Here is a 19,351-nt window from a genome sequence, read left to right as displayed (position 1 = left end):
GAGCATCAGGATATGGCTGTTGATCAGAACTTAGTATCAGATCAGCAATTAGAGGATGCTGAAGCCTTCATTGCTACTCACACTGTTGTCTTATCAGAAGATACTGATTCTCTAAGTTCTGATGCTGCAAATGTTGGAGACACTGGTGAGGCTGCTACAACTGTAGATGCTGATGAAGCAGGTCCTTCAGGACATACTCCTCCACTGACTCTTCCTAAGTCTGAACTGGTAAAGGAGTTTGTTGTCAGGGATCCACCGGTACCTTGGAGTGAAACTCCTGCAGGTCAGGAGTGGACTAAGGAATGGAACTCAGTTTCATGTGTTCCAAATGCTTTACATCTTGCTGAGCACTTGACTAAAGCTGATGAAATGTTACATTCTGATGATTTTAAAACCCAGCTTAGAGTCACTGCATTGAGTATTAAACATCTACAAGGTCTTCATTCATCTACTCATGCAGAGCTACACAAGATTCAGGAGAACTTTATCAAACAGGAACAAGTTTGGAAAATTGATAAGAAAAAGTTCTTTCAACCTACCATTGACAGGGTTGCTTATATTGAGAAAACTCAAGAGAAGCAACAAGCTCAGATTGATCAAATTCTGACAAATCAAGCTTCTCAGCAATCGCAACTTACTGAAATCCAGACCTCAGTGGAACTACTTATCTCTCTTTTATTACCTGCTGATGCCAAAAAGGGGGAGAAGGTAATTAAGTCCAAATGCAAAACCAACAAGACACTGCAAGGAAAGGATGATGGAAAAGATGACCAAGGAAACTCTGGAATGGGTAGTGGTCATAGTCAAGGTAGAAGGTTTACATCAAGACAAGCTAGTCACAGAACAAGTTCCGATACTGGGAAAAGAATAAGTTCTGCTGTTGGTAAAAGGATAAGTTCTGATGAACTTCTAGATCTTGATGAGGAAATGTCAAGACAGTTATTTCTTCAAGAAAATCCAGGGATGGACTTGGAAAGTTTAAAGGAAGAAGAAGCCAGACTTAAATCAGAGAAAGTCACATCTAAATCTGAAGCTTCTGGTAAAAAGTTACTTCCAAAACCTAAAGGCATTGTGATCAAAGAAAGGATACATACTGCAGAAACTTTGGCTAGATCACAACCACAGATAGATCCAAGATCCAAGGGTAAAGAAAAGGTTGGTGAACCTATCAAGCCTTATGTACCTCCTGAGGAAGAAGAAATTACTGGTGAAAAAGATGATCTTGCTCTTACTTCAAGAAAAGTTCTTAAAATAACCTCTGACATGGCTCAAGTTGTTCAGAGTCAAGAAATTGTAAGTTCTGATATTCAGAAGAAGCAAGTAACCTCTGACAGTGCTCAAGTTAACTTGATATCAGAAAATAGATCTAAAACACTCCTACCAGGATTCACTGAAGCAAAACAGACTCAATCTTTGAAGACTACTTCAAATGGTTTTGAAGCAAGAGTAGTTACTGGAAAGGAAGCTAAAGATAAAACTGGATTGGGAAGTGCTGATGAAAGAAGAGTACACAACACTACAGATGATCCAACTTCCTTGAGTGAACCAGGTATTGGAGCAACTCCTGAGAGATTGAATCAATTAGAATCTGTACAGATGGTTTACCATACCTACTTGAAAGAATACATCATGTTGTATTTCATGACAGATGGTAGGGTTTATCATATAAGACAAAATGCCATTCCTTTGAAGTATTTTAAAGAATTGGAGCATGTACTTTTCTTACTTCAAGTGGATGACAGAATAACAGAGACTGTTGCAAACTACTTAAAAGAACAGATTCAGAGACAGAAAAGGCTTTATTCTGTTAAGTCTGACAGCAGATATGTTCCAAAGTACAGAGATCACAATGGGGATATTGTTGATATGAAGCCTAATACTGCACAGATCAGAACATATCTTGGTATTAAGGGACTTGAATTCAATCTTGAATCTGACAAAGCTTATATCATAAGACTAGACCAGGAGTTAAGGAAAGCAAAGATTAATGATCTCAGAGCTACAATCTTTCAAACTGGTGAAGATACTGCAGAGCTTAAAGGTGTTAAAAGGAGAATGATTGATGAACTAAGATATGCTGAGAAATGTTTGTTGAAGAACTATCTCAGAACAACTCCTGACATCAGAGAGATCAGAAGATGATGAAGCCAAGTCGAAGATCTACAACTGCTTAAATTCTGATATTTATACAGATTGAAGTTGTTATCAGAAGTTGAAATTGGTAAAACTTTAAGGACTGTAAGTTGTAGTTATCTGGTCTATTTCTCATGCATTTATACTTAATGTTTTTGACATCATCAAATATCTGTTTAACTTGTATATTTTGTTAATTTACAAGTTGGGGGAGATTGTTAGATATATTTGATAATGTCATGGCTAATATGTTTTATGTTTAGCTTTCAGATCTTGTGTGAACAGGATAGATCAGTACTTATACTGGAAGTCAGGACTTAAGGATATCAGTACTTATATTATCAGGAGATAATCATCAGAAGATAGATATCAGAACTTAAGTGCTGAAGGACGATCAGATAAGAACAGTAGCTGATTAAAGGAAAGAAGATAGAGATAAAACATAAGAAGAGATACGCATGAAGAAGGAATTTCGTGAAGAATGGAATACTTGGAATAGAAGATATCTGATTGATATATTTTAGGAAGCAGAATTATATTCCATATCAATTAGCGATTATCTTATAACTGTGTAGTATATAAACACAGGCATAGGGTTTACACTATAAGTGTTATCATTATCGAAGTCATTATTCTATATAACCCTAGCAGCTCTCGTGATATTTGTTCATCACTGAGAGGTAACAGTTCTATATTGTAACAGAGTTTATTGTTTCAATAAAGTTTGTTTTCTGTTACTCAAGTTCTTTAAGTTCGATTTGAGTGTACTATACACTGTATTCACCCCTCTACAGTGTATGTGTGACCTAACAGTACAAATTATGATATTCTATACAAGTATAAATGGAATGCCATAAACTACCACAATAAAAACAAGGATTTTGTGGCCTATATCTAACAGACTGACTCTTAACTCCTGATTTTGAAGGTAAGGAGTTTATGTTCTTATTCTTCCTGCAAAAAGAAGCCAGATGGTTAGAATTTCCACAGTTATAACATTTCTTTCTAGGAGCATTAGGAACAGGCTTATAATCATTGCTTTTATTCACACCTACCTTTCCATTCCTATTTTTCCTATGTGGTTTTACCTTGTTTATATTTTTAACATCTTTCAGCTTATGCTTAAGTTGCTTCTTTATCATTAAGCCTATGTTAACTTCAGTTGGCTTATCCTGTTTTGGTTTGTCAGAAGTTAATTTCTCTTTAACTTCTGATTTATCAATATCAGACTTTACAGCTACAAAGTTAACAGGATTTACCTTTGGCTTCTGTTTAACAACTATAGGCTCAATTTCTACAGTTCCTTTATTATTCTTATCATCTCCATAACCTAAGCCTTCTTTACAGTTTCCAGTACTTAACAAATTCTGAGTTGTTCTGCCAGAGTTAGTCCAAGTCCTGATAACCTCTCTTTCCTTTTCTAACTCAGTTTTTAGAGATTCATTCATTATAAGCACTTCATCTCTAACATAGAAAGCATCATCTCTATCTTTCTGAGTTTGATGGAATATAACTAACTCTTTTTCTAAATAATCATTCCTCTTTTTATAAGAAAGATTTTCAGAAGTTAATCTTTCACATGTTAAAGTTTGATCTCTATAACTAATGAACATGGTTTTAAGATATCTTCTCAACTCAGTAATATCATCAGTATGAAAGGCATAAGTTGTTTGAGGTACCTTTAACTCAGCAGCTTCAGAACCTGCCATCAGCATTTGCCATCAAGGCATAGTTCACCTTACTTTCAGAATCTGAAGTGTTTGTCCAGCTTTTCTTCTTTGTGACAAGAGCCTTTCCTTTGTCACTTTTTCCTTTCTTGCAATCAGGAGATATGTGGCCTTTCTCACCATAGTTATATCATTTAACATTTGAGTAAACTCCTCTGTCAGACTTTCCTCCTTTGCCTTCAGATTTTCTGAAACCTTTCTTATCAGAACTTGAACCTTTCCTGGAAAACTTCTTTCCCCTTCTGAATTTCCTGTATGCAATCTTTGTGATTCCTTTCACCATAAGAGCACACAGCTTCATCATCTCTTCATCAGGGTCCATCTCATTAGACTTTCAGTTTCTGAATCCTCATCACTATCAGGACTTGATGACTCAGTATCAGACTTTGTGATGAGAGCCTTTCCTTTGCCTTTCTTTGAGACAGCCACTTTAGGGGATTCCTCCTCAGCCTTAAGAGCAACTGTCCTTGACTTTCTCCCATGCCTCTTGCTTCTTTGATCCATCTCAAGTTCATGAGTCTTGAGCATACCATAAATTTCATCAAGAGTAGTTTCATCAAGAGCATAGTTGTCTCTTATAGTTGTGGCCTTCAAATCCCAACTTTCAGGAAGAGCTAAAAGGAATTTCATATTAGTATCTTCAAGATCATATTCCTTATCCACCAGTGACAGATTATTCAAGAGTTTGACAAATCTATCATATAAACCAGTTAATGACTCATCAGGTTTTGAGTCAAAGTGCTCATACTCTTGAGTGAGTATAGTCCTCATGTTCTTCTTAATTGAATCAGTTCCCTGGCATCTTGTCTCCAAGGCATCCCATATCTCCTTTGCAGTCCTGCAGTTAATTACCATGTTTGACATTACATTATCAATGGCACTGTGCAGCAAATGTCTTACCTTTGCATCCTTTGCAATAGATGAGATATCTTCAGCTGTATATTCACTTCTCTCCTTTGGTACAGTCTGTGTTGGCTGATCTGCAACTATAACAGAGAGTTTGGTTGGCTTATGTGGTCCTTCATTAATTCTGTCAAGGTATTCTGGATTTGTAGCTTCCAGAAACATAGACATCCTCACCTTCCATATGGGATACTCAGAAGGTTTCATTATGGGAACCCTAATAGTCTCATATCGATTATGGATTTGAGTCTTTGGAGTTTCTTCAGTTTTGGTGGGCTTGGTTGGAGTTTGTGCTTCTTCAGACATGATTGTTTTTGGATCTTTATTGTATGTATGTTAACAGATAGCTCTGATACCACTTGTTAGGTCACACACACTATAGAAGGGGGTTGAATACAGTATTTACTATAATCAAATCAAATATAAGAACTCAAGTAACAAAACACATATTTTATTCAACACAATAAACTCTGTTACAAAGAACTGTTCTCTCTCAGTGATGAACAAATTATCACGAGAGCTGCTAGGGTTACAATGAATAATAAACTCGATTAAGATAACACATATAGTGTAAACCCTATGTTGTGTTTATATAGACACATAGTTACAAGATAATCTTCTACTTGATATCGAATATAATTCTGCTTCCTAATATATATCAATCAGTTATCTTTTCTTCCAAGTATTCTATTCTTCATAGAATTCTTCTCCATGCATATCTCTTCTTATGTTTGTCTTGATCTTCTTTCCTTTCAATCAGCCGCCTTCCTTATCTGAAAGCCTTCTTAAGTCCCGATATTATCTCCTGATAAATATCTCCTGATAACTTAAGTTCTGACAACTTAAGTTCTGATATCTTAAGTCCTGACTTCAGTATAAGTACTGATTTCCAGTTAAGTACTGATTTGTCCTGTTAAGTAAGATCTAAAAACTAAACACAAATCATATTAGACATGACATCACAAATATATCTAACACACTAACTCACTGAAACTCCCTCTCACTCTCACATTCTCTCAAATCGAACTCTCACCTCACCTCTCACCACTCAAAATTTCCCTCACTTCACCTCTCACCACTCCATCTCACCTCTCACCACTCTCTCGAATTAGGTGTGGACTCTCAATCGGGTCTTCAATTAGGGTTTCAATCGAGTCTTGAATCTGAAATTAGGTATGCTTCTCTCTCTTTTTTTATATGCTTATGTGGTTTCTCTCTGTTTTTTTTTTTACATGTTCTTATTTTAATGTGAAATTAGGTCTTATATGATTTTATATATGAATACTTTCAATGTTATTGATTTTGATGTGTATATGATTTTGATGAATGAGTCTCATGAGTATTTTGGGTTAAAATATTTTGTAGAGTTTTTGAGTTTTTTTTAGTTTTCTAAGTTTTTTCAGTTGTAATTTTGAGTTGTAATTTGATTTTTTTCAATGTTTCATGTTCTAGTTTTCTGAGTATTTCAATTTTTAGTTGTAATTTTGAGTTGGATGGATTTTTGTAATTAGTGATTTTTGTAATTTTGAGTTGGATGTATTGCGGCTGTTAATGAGATTTAGGATCAAGTGGATAATCCTTTCAATGTTGTGACCTCAAAATTGTAGTATATGTGGAGTATGCCCTGCTCATGCTCATATAGGTTTGTAAATTATGACTACTATCGATGACATGTAATTAGTTGAAATATGATTTATTCGTGTTTATATATTAATATTATCTTGTAAACACATAAAATATGCCATGTATGCGATTGATCAGAGGTAGTCAAGGACTCTCATAGTGATTTCCTTAAGTATATATGGACTGTGGAGTATGTCCTGCTCATGCTCTGGTTTATCAGGTTCAAAAACAACCCTTCCCCAATCTATCTTTGACCATAATAGACTTTAGAGTTTATAAGTTATTATGTTATTATTAGTACCTTATTTAATAATTTGTTTAGGTAAATATTATAAGCTAATATATGTTTAGGCCTGTAATTGTATATGTTTAGGTTGATATTAATACTATTTATTTATTTATTTAAATAATTAGCATTAAACAGAGTTATAAACAAGAAATTTTCTTATGTGAGTTTGCAGTTGTATGTATTTCTGATAATCATATCCAATCCTAATTGTTAAACCATAAACCAAACATGTAGGCTATATAGCTAACGTATACCTGTTTATAGTAGGTAGGTATGACTGACAATGTTAATACTTGGTTGAATCGTCTCAAGTATATCAAAGATTATATCGATGGAGTGAAATTATTTGTGAGGAAAGCAATGGCCAATTACGCTACTGGAGAGGAAATAAAGTGCCCTGTCGTAAGTGTGAAAATCGCTTGTGGTGCTCTGTCGGCGATGTTCAGAGTCACCTGATCTACAGCGGACCAGCAATGTTGTTCGTTAAGTGGATTTATGATGTTACTTTATTGGTAGACTGTGACAGCTAGTAAATATTTGAACTATTTTATAAGTGCGATGTAAATATTCTTAAATATTATGTGTTATAATGGCAATTATGCGGATTCGTTATATATTGTGTATAGTTTTGTTGTATAGTATTGCGAATGTTGCTGGAATATTTTTAAGCGTTAGCTTTCGTACGCAAGTAAGATTTTCATTACGCGATTAAATAGGTAGCGCGATTTGATAATATTTGAATAGTTGCGACTACGCGATTAAGTAATAATTGAGATTCTCGCGATTTAGTGATATTTGAATAAGTTGCGATTAGGCGATAAATTATATTCTAATATTGTGGAGTAGAGTCAATTTACTTGCAATCACTTGTGTGATTTTTAATGTGTTAATTATATTTTTACATGACTTATTTATTAGTATGATAATATTAGAAAAACTATTTTTAATATAAATTCTTTTTGTCCGAAATTTTTGAAAACAATTTTATTAAACTTCTAAAATCTCATAGTATTTATGGTATTAATTTTGTTATTTATGGATTCATATTTTAATTACTAAAATACATTCTTTTTAATTATACTTTTAATAGTTATTGAATGACAAGTCCGGAAGAGGAACTTTTTGAAGTATTATTCCCATCTATGCCGAAAGGCGAAGGACACCGAAGCCTTGGTACACTGCAAGCAGAGGCCGAACGAGAAACTTGGGGATTCTCTGGCTCGGTTTAAGGAGAAATCTGGAATGGTCACCAACTTGGACAAGGTTAAAGCAATGGGCTTCCTCACGGCGGGCTAGACCCCTACAAAGGTAAAAATCTTCGCTCTTCTCTTTATGATTTTCCCCCAAGCCCCTCAATGATATTTGTGTGAGGGAAGAGAATATCCGGAGAAAGATGGAAAGTATTGTGGTAAAAAAGACTCCCGAAGGGATGACCGTTCTAAATGAACAGAAAAATATGACTACTCGAGATCCGCTGGTAATCGGAGGGATAACATGAAAGAGTGATAGAAGGTAACAAATCGTGATGCCGAACAGCATTTGGTCATGTTCACTCCCTTGAATACACCGATCTCCAAAATTCTCTATGAGATTAAAGGAAAGCCGGGATTCGTTCTGCCGTCCAAAATGAAGGTTCTAAACCACAAGAAAAATCCTGATAAGTACTGTGATTACCACAGAGATAAAGGGCACAATACTGATGAGTTCCATCACCTCAAAAATCCCATCGAGCGAATGATCAAAGAAGGTGAACTAAATCAGTTCGTCCGAGATCTGAGGGACCGATTGGGGTCGAAGGATAATCAGGAAGAACACGAGGTGGAAGAGCCCAAAATAAGAGATAAGATTAGGCGTGAAGTAAAGATAATTTTATGAGGCAGCATACTGGATCGGGATAGCAAGAAAACGAAAAAAAAGTATGCCAGACAAGTGTACAATCTCTATCAATACATCCATGAGAAGCCCCATATGTCCATGAAATTCAGTACCGAGGATTATGAAGATATCATTTTTCCACACGAAGATCCCCTCATCATCAATCCTCTCATTAGGCAAAACAAAATCTGGAAAGTACTTGTAGACATTGGCAGTTCAGCCAACATCATGTTCCATAAACCTACTATAAAATGAATTTGGCGAGTGAATAATTGGAACCTTGTGACGAAGCTCCCCTCTACGCCTTCGGTTGACACCCGATACAGTTAAAGGTAAAATAACTATTCATGTCCTTTTGGGTAAATTTATATATATAGGGGAAAAGCCAGTGAAATTCTATATGGTTCGGATCGAGAGTCCATACAACGCGATCATGGGAAGGCCATTCTTGTCAACTTTCAAGGCAGTAGAATCTATACACCGCCTTTAGCTTAAATTTACAACTTAAAAAGGGGTAGGAGAAATTCGGGGTGACCAAAAGACCGCGAGGATATAATGCTGGAAGATTTGGAAAAGGATCAGGCTTATGAAAGACTAGATGAGACCAGAAAAAAGGAAAAGGGCCAAAGTCGAACCCATTGGAAGCCGAAAGCCCTGAATATCGAACTGGAGAAATTCGGGGTAGATCTCTCAAGCCCGAAAGCTGACCTGCCATTGAGGTCGAAGAAGTTGAACTCTATGTCGATCATTCACGTAAAATGGCACGTATTAGGAAGACTATGAAGAAAGATTTGAAGGAGAAAGTAATTTCAGTCATTCGGAAATACCATAATGTGTTCGCCCGGGGGCCGGAGGACATGCCCAATTTGGATCCCAAGACAGCTAAACATTGCCATAATGTAAAGCCGTACGACAGAAGTTTATTAAGGCCAAGGTGGAAAAGGTGTTAGAAACCAAGTTTATAAAGGAAATCAAATATCCTGACTGACTGACCAATGTGGTGGTACTCAAGAAGTCCAACCGGAAGTGGATAATGTGTGTGGACTACATGGATATCAACAAGCATGTCTGAAGGACCATTACCCTCTTCCCAACATCCACCAATTAATAAATGCCATGACCGAATATCAGGTACTAAGCTTTCTCGATGCCTTTTCTGGCTACCATCAAATTACTATGGATGATAAAGATGTGCCAAATATAGCGTTCATAACTCCGAAGGGAACCTATGCATACATCAAAATTCCCTCCGCACTTAAGAACACTGGAGCCACATTTCAGCGCAGTGTCAATAAAGTGTTCAAAGAACAGTTTGGTCGAAATATGGAAGCCTATGTGGACGACATGATTGTGAAGTCCCTATTCTGAGATCATGTTGAAGACCTAAAAGAGTGCTTCGACTCTCCGAAAGAATAATATGAGAATACGACCTTAAGTTCAATCCACGAATGGCAATAAAAGCCCAAGCACAGGCAAACTTTATGGTTGAATGCATATTCTCCGGGCCGAAGGACCTTACTCCTGAAGAACAACTTATTCGGATCCCTAGAAAATGAGAACTTTTTTGTGGATATTTCAGCCTCTGGAAAGAAGTGTGGAGTAGGGATGTTTCAGTCTCTGGAAAGAAGTGTGAAGTCAGATAGGAATGGAGGATAATAGTCGGGCAGATGCCCTATCCAGGCTAGCTTCGACCGAGATGCAGAGCCTGACTGACTCTATCTATCTCACCGAAGCCAAGACGCCTTCGATAAAAAAAGATTACCTAGAAATATACCAAGGGGCCAACTAGATGACCATCATTCAAAATTATCTGGAAAAGGGAATTCTCCCCCGGACCAAAGGGAAGCACTAAAGATTAAATATAGGGTGGCGAGCTACACTGTTATTAATGGGAATCTATATCGTCGGTCGGCCAATCAGCCCCTATTGAGGTGTTTGAATCTCGAAGAAAAATAACAGGCTTTAGAGGTCGTGCACGAAGAAATTTGTGGAGAACATATGGCTGGTCGGTCTTTAGCCTTTAAGATCCTTCGACAAGGATTCTTTTGGCCGACTTTGGGAGCTGATGCGAGTGAATACGCTAAGAAATGCAAGCAGTGCCAACTGTTCATCATAGTACCGAAGTAACCTCTAGAAGAAATAGCTTCGATTCTCAACCCTATACGTTTTACAATGTGGGCCATATATATTGTTGGACTTCTACCTACTACCATAAGACAGGAAAAATATTATATCATTGACATTGACTACATGACAAAGTGGGTTGAAGCCAAGACACTGTCCGCTAGCACCAAAGAAGCCGCGAAAAAGTTCTTCCTCGAACAAGTCATCTTGAGATTCGGGATTCAGAAGGTATGTGTCTTGGACAATGGAACATAATTTGTGGGAAACAAATTCAGAAAGTTCCTTCATCACTTTGGAGTTCAACAAAATTTTAGTTCAGTTGTTCATCCACAAGGCAACGGGTCGATTGAATTGGCCAACAAGATAATTTTCCAAGGGATCAACAAGAAAAGAAAAGTTGCACTGAGTTCTCTACATCTTAAATACAAAATCTACCAGCTAATACGTCAGTTGAGAGTCTATTTCTCCATATTAATGACATAGCTCAATCAAATATTTATGAACATCCATGAAATTAGTCTGTCTACTAATTATGGAAGTGTTTAGTTATAATAGTTGGTCTGCAATATTACCACTTTTAGATAATCTAAGTAACATCTTGAGTTGAGATCGTAATTGTATATGGGAATTTATTAGTATAACATAATATTGCATAGTACATTAGGTAGGAGTTGCTTGTTCCAATTAAGTTGATGTAGAGAGGTCATTTATACTAGCGAATAGTTTTTCTCTGATGCATATATACTGGGGTCCGATCGGATCCTGCTTGTCCAAAAGAATACATGCAGAGGGGTCGATGTAGTTAAATTGTAGTTCGTCTACTAATATGTGGACTGGAATGGAAACCCTTTTAGAGTAGTAGAAACGAAGATGGAGAGTTAAAAAACCCGAATATGATTGGAATGCAACTTCCAAAATACGAAAGTATTAATGACATCTTATGAACTTTCTTAAACCATTCTTCAAGTAGACCTGATTTGATATCTACGGAAAAAAATGGGCTAGAAATAAAATGGCTAGACATGGGCTTGCAGAGTTGTAGTGATGTTGGATAAATTGAACATCCTCTAAATGAAAATAGTCTGTCTACTAATTATTACAGATTTCCTGAAATATTTGCACTTTTAGATAATCTAAGGTAGCCTCTTCAGTTTCAATGGAAGGTCACTGATAACCATTTTAGTAGAAATTCTAATACAAAGTCATGGAAGGAAAATTAATTTAATTTATTTGAATTATGATGTTTTGAATTTTTTTCGAACTTCTATAAATTTAAGAAAGAATGCAAAACATTATGTATAAATAACCCAAAAAAATTATTTCGGAAATAAATTTTTACTTGTTAAAGCTAGTAAGATGGCTAAATTTTTACTGATGCCTATGTAGGAGGAGCACCTTATTGTGCAATAGGAGGCGAAGACGAAGATGAAGAACAAGACTTTGAGTAACAAAGTGTTTTTGAAAATCCACTTTGGAGCTGGAATGCATTTCTCTTAACCGTTTCTTAACCTTCTTTCTTCGAGTAATACTAATACAATAAATGTGTTTTTGCACAAGCGGTGAAGCACTTCACAAAAATTATAAACTATTATTTAAAGTATTTAACGGTCATTTTTTTATAACTAAACACACTCAAACACCCAAACCACATTGCTATTTATAAGGTATGAAATCGACTTGAAGGGAAGGGAGCGAGAGATACCAATACATAAAGAGGCCTTTTAGTAGTTAAAAATCGTTTCCCTTCATAATAATGAAATGATATACTCTCCATGTGTACTTTAATGTTATGTACTTTAAATTACCTCGTATTCTTCAGCCTGATGCATTTGTATAGTCTTTAGGTGCGAGTTAGAAGTTATGATGTGGGAAGCGTGCAATATGAGCACTTTTAAAAAGTAATAAAAGAGATAGATTACTAAGACTTTGAGCATAACTGTCACGTCTAGAGCTGTAGACCGGGGGCAACTACAGCCACCAGGTCTAAAGTTGTGATAATTTGATAATTTGTAGGGCACTATAGTAACACTTTGGGGGTCATTCCAACTGCTGAGAGTGTTCAGTTCAATGCCTTAAATGTGTAGTCATTGACGAAAACGAAGACTTTGAGAAGTATTTTGGAGCTACTTTCTAAAGCTCAGTGTAGCTCCCAAGAAAGCAAAGAAATAATATAATCTTTTAGAATAATTTGTGGAAGTTTAATACAAGTACAGAAGTTAAGATGCAGAAACTTGACCTGTGATGGCTCCTGGATAGTTTCCTGCAAACTGATCGGTATGCACAGAAAGCGCAATTGGGAACAAATAACCCAACGTGAACCACCACCAAGAGCTCAAACTTTGTGGAATCATTTGGGGAAGAATCAGACTTGCTTTAACATTTTCCGTAATAAAGTGACGGTGCAATTTTGTAACTTGCAAACCAACTAAGATTACCTTTCATTCAGGAAATTAAATATTACCTTTTATTGCTCAAGATTTAATTACATTGCTTAACAGCTCTGTAGGCAACAAACTTTTAGATAGACTAGCATCTCCAAGTCTAATTGCTAAAATGGCTAGCTAAATGATCATTATATAAAAATTTGTTGAATTTGTAATAGTTTTTATACTATTAGTATGAGCTATAATGGTTAGCGATATTTAATAAAATTATTTTATTATTATTTTCATATATATATATATGCAAATTTTATATGTTAATAAATATTTAGTTCAATACAAGTGAAAATATAAATAATATATTCAATAAAAATATATTAAATATGATAGAAATTTAATATATATATAGTAACATGTTTAAATATAACCAAACATATTTAACTTTTGTGTTGGTCGTATGGTACATTAATAATTAATTTTAACTAGTTGATAACGTGTGCGAATAATGGGTTGAGATCAAAATATCAATAATAAATAATAATAATAGAAATTTATTCTAAATTATAATTAAAATATATAATAAATTAAATTATATGATTATTGTTTATTTTTTTTAAAATTATATGTATTTTTCATCAACCCAAATCTTATTAGAACAATAAACTCAACTTTATTTGTATATATTGTTCAAAAATACATAACTAACATTTTACATCGAAACTTTAGTCAAGTAAAGAGCAACACAATTGACGATAATTTAACAAAATATTAAATCAACATTACTAAGTAATTGCATATTAAATTTTTTTAGTGTTAAGTGGATTTGTGTTTTTATATAATTTGTGATCACTTTTTTCTAATAAAATCTTTTATAAATTTGCATTTGGTGTTAAAATAGAATTCTACATGTATGAATCTAGAAATTTAAACATATATACGATTTTATTTATATAAAAATAATATAAATATGTGGTATATAAGAATAAAAATCGGGTAAAATATTACATATAAATTATAAGTCATATAGTAATAAAAAGAATATAATTGGCTTATTTAGAGATATAGTAAGATCTAAAAAGGATGAAATCAAAAGTTTGTGAAAACGAAAATGGGTGAAATCAAAGTATCCCTTAAAAGATAATTTCCCTTATTAATAAAAATGTATAAAGTATTCCATTTTATTATTTTAATAAAAAAATAAAACGAATTCTACGAAAAATAGAAATGCCGTAATTATAGTATGATTTCAACGATCTATAATTTGTTAAAAAAACAACACACAACTCTACATGTACATCTAAGAGAAATTTGGGTGTGAAACTAAAATACAGTCTAACCGTACCCAGGAAATAAATTAGAGTTCTACGAAAATAGAAATGTAATCCTAATATGGTTTGAACAAATTTGTTATTTGTATTTGGTGCTAAAATAGAATTCTAGATGTATGAATCTAGAAATTTAAATGTATATACGATTTTCGTTTATATAAAAATAATATAAATATCTGGTCTATAACAATAAAAAACGGGTAAAATATTATATATAAATTATAAGTCATATAGTAAAAGATTTTGATTTTATGAAGTCGATATCTGGAATTGCACAGGCTTAGTGTTCCAACCATGGACATTTTGGGAGTTACAAACCCGTCGACCAAATCTTTTGGTAGACTTCCCCAGCTGCAGCCTGAAGAATAGACTATAGGTTCCAGCTGGGAGAGGAAACTCGACCTCACCGCAAACCTCAAACCACCATGTTTGCTGCAGATATGCAATTAAACCAAATTTGCAAACACAAAAAAGGAGCTTGGTAAGATTACAAACTCTAGAGATAGCAATTGAAACAAATTTTTAGAAAAAAGGGAATTATCCAGGTCATTTAATATTCAATGTCCTCAAAAATAGAATTCTTTGATTCTCAGACAAATGCTGCATCTGGAGCTCAAATCCAAAACTGAATACACATTCAGTATAGCACTACAAAAAGTTAGAAATGGTAAGCTCATCCACACTTTATTTTTCTTGCCAACACTCATTTACATTATTCTATATAAGGAGATCAGAGGATCTCAAGTCGGCCTTTTATGATGATATTATCCGGGGGGATAGGGTAAATTTCACTTTTCAAGAATCCCAACCGATAAATGGCCCATTAGACTTAAGATCAGTGCAAGACAGTCACATAAACTTGCATTAACAATACATCAAAATCTTTGATATCAAGAACACATAAAGTAGCTTTAATCCAATCTCGTTAAAATATAAAAACAAATAAAATTATCGAAACTACATGCCTCTAAACAGAAAACTAATCCCCAGCAATGCAATTAGTTATTTAATTACTCAATGTCAATTACATGAAGGAACTAACACCAAATTCCAGCATCCACCAAACTAAAATCAGCTAACAAAAGACAAATGAATTGCAAAAACTCTCACCTAGACAAATGTCATCGCACGTGTTCAATCTTGTGCAATTGGAAAGTATAACCCCTTCACAACTAACTTAACAAGAGTCACCCACAATCTGACATCTTCCAATCTGCCGAGAATTAGATGAAATTTGGAAGGCAGGCACAACACCTCAGAAAATCCAATTAATATCTCACCATATTCAGTAAGCTATCATTTCGATAAAATAATAGTAGGGCTTCTAAAATAACTGCCACGATTGATTCTACAAGCCAAAGTTTGGAAAAATAAGCTAGGCAACTAAAGCCTACAACAACACTGCAAGTGCCTCTACAATAATCAAATGATAAATCCACTTTTATGTTAAAATGAAATTTCAATGAAGATAAAATCCCGGTAATAAGATAATTTAAAAACTGTTTACACAAGACATACAAAATGGGACTGCTGACCCTTACAAAAAGCCATTGCATACAAGCGAAATCAGATCCATAGCCATCACTTCATCAGGAACCGACCCACTTTTGAGCATTTCACGATAAATTATTAATGCATCCTTCAACCATCCTTCTTGCACATATCCTGCAATCATCGTACCACAAGAAACCCCATCTTTTTCAGGATTCCTGTCAAACAAATCTCTAGCCAAATTTACAGACCCAGTCTTAGAATATCCATTTAACATAACATTTCACAAAACTATATTATTCTCTGGCATATCACACTAACCTTCTCCGTCCTGCAAACACGACAAAACACAATAATATTAACCAAATTTGTCAAAATAAGACCAAAGCTCTCAAGACCAATCTTAACGACAAACCCATGAATAGCATTCCCTTAGCTTTCTTAACGCCTTTAATATGCGAATAAGCTGATTATATATACACTCCACATTATCTCCTCGCCGAATTTATGGCTCACTGTTCTGATGGTAAAAATTGGTATTGCCTTGGCACCCAGAGGCGGATCCTTTAAGGGGTACGACCCCTTAAATTTTTAGTTTAGTTAAATTTGTATATTCAAATTATATAAAAATTAAAAATGACCCCCTTAATTTTTGCAAAAAAAAAATTGCCCCCTACTTAAAGTTTTTTTATGTCAAAAGTCAATTTATTGGGGCAACATTTATATGTGAAAGTTATACATTTTTTGTTTTAAAAAATTATGAGTTATAAATGAAAGTAGAAGTTAGGAATAGATGACAAAAAATGATAGGAATAGATATTGAAAGCATTTATAGTTAAACCACTTTAACATCATCAATTTTGATTTTCATAGAACTATAATAAAGTTAATATGAAGTTGATTTATTGCCTATTATCCCTTAATCCACATAATTATTTATCAGGTTTTGATTAGAAATCTATCCTTCAAAATTTCACCAAATACGTCTTCTAATCACTTGAAGATCAGCTTTTTAACTATATAGTTGACAGTTGATTTTCAAAATTTGAATGGTATTCTTGACCTCGTTCAAAAAATGGTTGAAAAACACAAAGATATGAGTGTAATTCGGTTCGGGAAAGCCGGGTTTCGAGACAGGTGTAATTTGAGTCGGGTTTAATTGAGTCGAGCGGACTCGCTCGTTTAGTTAAACAAGTCTAAACCTCTGCCCGAACCCGACTCGTTAATTTTCACGTGTCGAGTCGAGACGACTCGTTTAGCTAAACGAGTCAGTTTTAACGAGCCTTCTCGTTCAAATTTACAATAAATCGAGCCTAAAACGTTACCAGAATTCGGCTCGTTTAATTTCACAAGTCGAGTTGAGCCGACTCGTTTAATTAAACGAGTCGAAACCTTTACCCGCACTCAAGCTCGTTTATGAAACAAGCCGAGCCCAGTAAAACGAGTTCGAGCCGAGCGGGCAGCTCGAGCTGCCCGGATCGTATTACAATCTTACACAAAGATGTTGGTAAAATAGCTAGTGATTCTAACGGTTGCAACTGCAACAATTAAGAGATAATTTTCAGTCGAAAATATTCTCAATAATTTAATATATAAGATCGTATTTTTGATTTTTTTAAGCCGAGCTCGAGCTTATTTCGAGCCGAGCTCGAGCTTATTTCGAGCCGAACTCGAGCACAACATGCCAAATGCCCGGCTCGAGTTCGTCAAAAAAAATTTCTGACCCCCCTTATATTCAAAGCTGGATCCGCCACTGTTGGCACCCACTGCAAGTTCAAAAATTTAACATCACTCTTTGCTTGGTGTTTAGGCAAGGTCTTCTAACAAAAGATAAAATGTCTCCGTATCATACACACTACAACAAATTAGGCCAATTACGACGGCCAACTTACGACGGAAAAAAATTCGCGCCCAATTTACGACGGAAAAAAGTAAAACGTCGTAATTATTTATGACGAAACACAAAACCGTCGTAAGTTTAGTATTTTATTAATAAAATTACGCACGACACGATTAAACAAAAATTAAAATAATTTGAAGTTGCGACGATTTAAACATTTCGTCGTAAGTTAATTATTTTATATTAAAATTTTAACTTGAAATTGAAAAAAAAAATATTTAATCAAAATTTAGGACGAAATATGTGCGATGGAAAAATCGGATCGTCAAATTTACGACGGAAATTAAAATTCGTCGTAAGTTATCAAAGAGGGAAATTTAATTTTTTCCCCAAATTTTTGGCGGGAAAAATATTGAACATCCAATTTACGACGGAAATTAAAATTCGTCGTAAGTTATTAAAGTGGGAAATTTAACTTTTTCACCAAAATTTTGGCGGTAAATTTGACTTTTCTCATATTTTTTTGTAGATAATAATTTACGACGGGTTCAGTCGTAAATTAGCACATAATTTTTTATAATTTCAATTTTTAAGAAATATTATTTCATGATCTAACCATATTAATATCAACATTTATTTGTGTGGGTGACATTTCAAGAATTTCAGTAAAAAATTAAATATTTTGATAAAATAATTTAATATGAAACATTGATTATATCACTAATATATATATATATAATCATCCATACGGTTGGATCGTTCAAAAATATTTTTAAAATAATCGTAACACCAATTTAGGAATAAACACTAATTAACAGTAATAGTCCAACTGATGCTTCATTGGTAAATTGGCAAATCTGATAAAATTATTTTGACATTTAATTTTTGTAATATCACTAATATATATCAATTGAAATCCATATAGTTGTATCGTTCAAAAATATTTTTAAAATAATCGAAACACCAATTTAGAATTAAACACTAGTTAGCTGTACTAGTCAAACTGATGATTGACTGTTAAAACGACAAACCAAATAAAATTATTTTGATATGAAAATTTGGTTATATCACTAATATATATATATGTTTTGACATCCGTACGGTTGGATCGTTCAAAAATATTTTTAAAATAATCGAAACATCAATTCAGGACTAAACACTACTTACATGTAGTAGTCAAACTGATCTTTGACTGTTAAAATGTCAAACCAAATAAAATTATTTTGATATGAAATTTTGGTTATATCACTAATTTATATATCTATTTACATCCATACGGTTGGATCGTTGAAAAATATTTTTAAAATAATCGGAACACTAATTCAGGATTAAACATCAGTTAGCTGTACTTGTCAAACTCATGCATGATTGTTAAAAAGGCCAACCAAATAAAATTATTTTGATATGAAATTTTTATTATGTCACTATTATATATATCTATTGACATCCATATGGTTTGATCGTTCAAAAATATTTTTAAAATAATCGAAACTTAGTAAACACTAGTTAACAGTACTAGTCAAACTGATGTTTGACTGTTAAAATGGCAAACCAAATAAAAATATTTTGACATTAAATTTTGGTTATATCACTAATATATATATCTATTTATATCCATACGGTTGGATCGTTGAAAA

General features: G+C 34.0%; 1 long non-coding RNA gene across 1 annotated transcript; it reads right to left on the bottom strand.

Annotated features, from left to right (window-relative positions):
* Positions 1–15,846: 15,846 nt before the first annotated feature.
* LOC141672855 (uncharacterized) lies at positions 15,847–16,445 on the bottom strand. The gene is made up of 2 exons (XR_012555718.1): positions 16,196–16,445; positions 15,847–16,107 (listed from the first exon to the last, which is right to left on the bottom strand). It is a non-coding gene; the product is annotated as an uncharacterized LOC141672855 (long non-coding RNA).
* Between the last annotated feature and the right edge of the window lie 2,906 nt (positions 16,446–19,351).

The sequence above is a fragment of the Apium graveolens genome, chromosome 7, assembly GCF_009905375.1.
Source record: "Apium graveolens cultivar Ventura chromosome 7, ASM990537v1, whole genome shotgun sequence".
NCBI classification, from domain to species: Eukaryota; Viridiplantae; Streptophyta; class Magnoliopsida; order Apiales; family Apiaceae; genus Apium; species Apium graveolens.
Note: the sequence above shows the minus strand (reverse complement) of the source record. Positions and strands in the feature narration are given on the sequence as shown.